Below are 4,931 nucleotides of genomic sequence, written 5' to 3' on the forward strand. Positions count from 1 at the left end.
CGCAATCACAGTCGTATGCGCGTTCGTTGCCGCCAGACCTCCGCCGAAACGTGAGCTTCCCGCGTGCGGGGATCTTTACCTCCGTCCGGTGACACATTATTCCATGTGATTAAACTGATTGGACGATGTCTTTTCTCGGCTGCTTCTCTCCGCAGAAGCCGGCACAGCCGTAAAGCCCTGGGCCAAACCGGTAAAGGGACAAGACGGTCACGGTCCGAAAGAGAGACACGTATAAATCTGATGAGCTCACCCTTTAGAATGGCCTCGCTTTGTCGACGGCTTGCCGTAGTGCTATTCTAACGGAGGCCATCCTTACCGACCCGCATCACGTCCCTAGGCTCTGATCTTGCGCCGTATGATGTGATGTTTGCACTAGGCAGAAAATGAAGAGACTCTAAATCTCTTTCTTTAAAAGTTACAGCAACTTTTAAAGAAATGGGAGACATCCGAACAATGGATAGTAAATGGAGCTTTTCAGACGACACGTTAAAAGTAAATGAGGTTACGAACGAGGATACGGCCGGACAGCGCTCTGCTCTTCGGATGAAAGGTAACTGTTTGGTCACATCAGATCGGGATGGCCATTAGATAGAAAACAACCCCAGCATAATTGATCAAAGATCACTATAATCTCTTCTTTTTCTTTTCCTTTTCTTGGCGAATCACAGTTCAAAAGCTATCTAAGGAGGTGAGCTTGGTCTCATTTCCGACATTAGCAGGGGACCTCCTGCGTTTGCGGCGGTACGTGAAGGGGCCAGGCCAGATGCCGGGTGAGCTTGCTTCTGACTCTGGAATTGAATCTCTGGACAAGCCAGAGTCATGTCTGTGGACTGTTGTAATTGCTGGAACTAATCAGTTGGGCCTCGAGAACGGGACCGATGCTCTCTCAAAGCATGTCGTGCCCATCATAAAGTCAAGATCACACAGCTGGCTGTTTATGAGCACAATTGCTAGGAGGGGCCGACTGAAAAGAACAATCTGGTGTCGGAAACGAAAGAAAAACTGCAGTCTCTTCTGTCACCGTGTTGGACACGAAAGGTAGAGAAATGACTTTTACGATACGCTTTTGCATCACGACTCACCGTACGGCTTCCTGCCCGCTTAATCCTCTCTCTGTTTTCCTTCAAGAAGCCATTATGGTCATAGCCCTAGTCTCGAAGGCATCGTGACTAAGAGTTTCCGTTGCTGCCCATTTATTTCATAGTATCCCACTAATTTACAGTCTTGATATCCAAAGCCGCCGACGTGCTTGTTTTTTGTTTTGGTTTTTATAGTTTTCACGAGCTGCGCTCATTTCCCCGGAAAGCTTCACGTCAGCATTGGCGAAGCTCGGAAGAGCTCCGGTTCGATCCCAAAGGTAAGATCAAGTAACGACGATCTGAAATGATTGAAAGCTGCTGTTTCAGTAGAGTGTTGCTTCCTATTTCCTGTTATTCCATGCAAAGGAGCAGAGAGGGCAGTGATAATCGGGGACGTGTGGGGGAGGAAGAGGAAGTGGGTCGCGCGCGGCTCACTCCAGTTTGGATCGACGGAAGCTTCACGCTGGGCGGGCGGGGCCCGGAAGATGGGGAGCTTCGTGGTGAGCAAGCTCCATGCAGATTTACATTCCATTCCATTTCCCGTTCCCTCCACCTCCACGTCGAAGCAGCTCAGTCATCCTCACCGGGAATTGAGAGGTCAGGAGTTCCCTTCCTCCATCCTGCCCCTGGCCCGTGGATAGGGACCGTTCCACGGAGGAAAGGTGGAGAGTCCTTGGCTGGGGACAGGGCGATATCCTGCCGACTCCCAGGACGGAGGTTCCACGATGGGAGAGGCGAGCCGAGAAGACTAGAGGCAGTCTACAGGAGAAGAATGTTCAGCTCTGTAGCTCTTGCCAGAGACTCTGCCTCTCCCGTAGACAGTTTCCATGGGCCCCCTTAGTGTGGAGAAGTTCAAGGCCATTTCAAGTGACGTCTGTTCCTTTGGGCACGCAGGCATAGGTTTATCGCTCTCGATTAATGCAGAGCGTCACTCAGTAGTCTATCTCGGCCACAGGCCAGCTGGGTCCACAGGTTTTGGCCATCTCGAGGACGTTGTCTAACGATCGGTGAGCCGCCTCCTTGGTCTAGCACCAGATCCCGAGAGATCATGGAGCGAGCCAGTCCAAGGAGAGCCCTGCGAGAAGGATGTCGTCATCCCAGGGTGACTGCGCCCCACCTACGGCTGCACCCGAGGAAGGATCTCACAGAGGTGGAAATCGGTGTCACGAAGGGAGCGGAACCAGGACCCCAAGTGTAAGCAAGCAGGCAGGCCAGCAACAGGAACGGGCCTACGAAAGGGAGACGGGGCCACTCTGGAGACCGATTCCAATATAAGTCTTAGAAATTGACATCGAGGCAAACAGACACTGCCTTGGAGAGTGCCAACTGAATCGATGTCCTTTTGTTTGTTGGGTTCTTTTATAGAGCAGCGTGGCCCATACGCAGGAACAAAGCGGGAAACAAAGTAGCCATTATACGACAAGCAAACAGACAGAAATTCCGGAGGTAGAAGACAACATCCCATCACGTGGACAATACCAATATGAGTATGTTCAAAGAATAAAAGGAACGGATTGTGGCACTTTTCCCGAAGAAGTACGAAAAGCGGAGAGGTAGGAAGTCTCTTAGGTAACAGTATTTCTCTCATTTCTTTGGCTGTTTGTGTGTTCTTTCACTAATTTGAATCACAAGGCTCCACAGCACATATCCAGTGTTCAACAAACCTTCCAGATTTATGGAGTCCGTATATTGAGAACTTTTTTCTTTCGCAATCTTAACAGAGAATGAAAAGTGCAGTACGTCACGACCGTTTGCGTGTGGGCTACCAGTTTTCCATACGGTTCTAGGTTCCGTGAAACCAAATATTGCCTATCTGACACACAAGCAAGGTGAGCTTATGCCATGCATGTATGAAATCATTGACCACGTGCTTTTTCAAAGTAATAATACATCTCAAACAAATCAAGCCACCGCTTACGAGAAACCGAGATTTCAGCACCTCCTACGAAGATGCTGTAAAGAGAAGTGAAGAGGACATTCCTCTCTGCCTGATTGTGCACGAGAAGTTGTGATAGAGCGGCAAGCCATGGCGATAGAGCAAAAGGACACATCTGTGAGTGCATTTACCCAGATTACTGGATAGCATTTATTTATTCCGATTCATAGGCTCCTCTGGGTTTTATATGTTTGTTTTTCCTGTCTTCTATTCTCTTTAAAATTTCTCAGAAATTCCTTAAAGTTCTTGGCTGCCGTCATGGAAACATTTGCCGTCTTGGCCCCGTTCCACCTCCTGTCACTGATCTGACTCAAGATGGCAAACTGATGACTATTTTGTCAGAAGCGAGCGTTGCCGAGAGTGCACGTGCAGGTGAGTATCGCAGAGGGCTGGAGCCTGAAAACTCGACCTTCCTGAGATGTCTTTGTCTCCCTCCGTTGGCCAGCTGGCCCCTGCTGGGCTGACGCAGGGAGACAGAGGCTGTGACTGGCTCTCGCCTCCCTCCACCCAATCACCTGTCACAGAGGAAGCGTGGAAGAAGAGAGGAAGGGAAAAGCCAAAACCCAGAGCACGAGCACAGTTGCAGAGACTTCCGCAGCAGTCAGTCAAAGGTGTGACACCAGGCACCCGGGGTCGGGCGGCCTGCTTCCAGCCGCGCCTGTTTGGCGAGTTGAAGTTCAGCAGCAGATGCTTCGGCCGCCCGGCAACGCGGTGCTCTGCCTCGTCGGTGCCAGCGACAGCTTCGGCGAGCTTGGGGTCCTGGGCCCCGGGGTTCCCGCGCAGCGACCGGAGAGTGGGGCGTGGATATCTGCGAGGCATCCGTCCTCTCTTGGGGCCACGGCTGAGTAGCCGCGGGGGCGGATCCGGCCGCTCGGCCGGGCCAGGTGGGACGGGAGTGCAGGTCGCAGACACCGCGTTCCCTTCTTGCGGAGCCCAGGCCGGTGGCGGAGCACCGCGGGTACGAACCCTCGAGGATCTTTTCCGTTTCTGTGTCCCTGCTGGCTGCTCCAGCCCCAGCCCCAGCCCCAGCCGCACCCCTTCTAATGCTCCTGTAGCTCATCTCATTCACGCGTCCCATTTCTTCCCGTGAAAGGACCAGTCGAAGGTTGTGTTTTCCCGACGAAGACGACGATCCCGGATATGTGACCGAAGTACAGTGTCGCAGAACCCCGACCAGGTGTTCCTTGGTTTCTCCTGCATTTCCTTATATTTAATTTCAGTGTTCCATATTATTAAATATGACCAATGAGGGTTCTAAATGTATTAAATACGGATAATGTTAGCAATCTTGATTCATTGCTATTTGCATACCCTGTAATCATATCGGTGTCTTTGAAATCTAGATTTCAAAGACGCCATGACAAAACTTGGTCTGCAATCGTTGACTCATTTAATATATGTGAAGTCATGTTCTTAATGTTTTCAGAGAAAAGGGTATAATTTTAAAATATACCTCGTGTATTAAATCCCAGAAGGACTTGTGGGTATATCTCCTTATCTGTGCCTGAAAAATTGCTAGTCTGCGTTTCAGACGAAACACTATGACAATTTAAAAATGCAGTCGATCGTTTACAGATTACGACGTGTGATTCCCCGATCGTGATAGCTTATTTCTGCAAGTTTCAAGGATCGTGACCCGACGATTCATTCTGTGTTCTTTCGAGTTGGTCTTAAACTTGTTCATGTGGTTTCAGTTTTTTCTCTCGTGACGAAAATCGACTTTTGTGTGCACAGTTTCTCTCTGTAGACACTGGCTCCAGTGAAACACGTGACCTACTGAGGGAGAAGTGCACCGGAACGCCCACAACCAGGTAAGCACTTTATCATCTTGTGTTGTACTGTGGCCATAGCTCATGTTAGAATGGTCAGAGCTGGCATGCCGAGGACAGTATGGTCGAGGTCAGCCCTTGGCACTT

The sequence above is a fragment of the Pteropus vampyrus genome, unplaced genomic scaffold (genome assembly GCF_000151845.1).
Source record: "Pteropus vampyrus isolate Shadow unplaced genomic scaffold, Pvam_2.0 Scaffold73, whole genome shotgun sequence".
Classification (NCBI taxonomy): domain Eukaryota; kingdom Metazoa; phylum Chordata; class Mammalia; order Chiroptera; family Pteropodidae; genus Pteropus; species Pteropus vampyrus.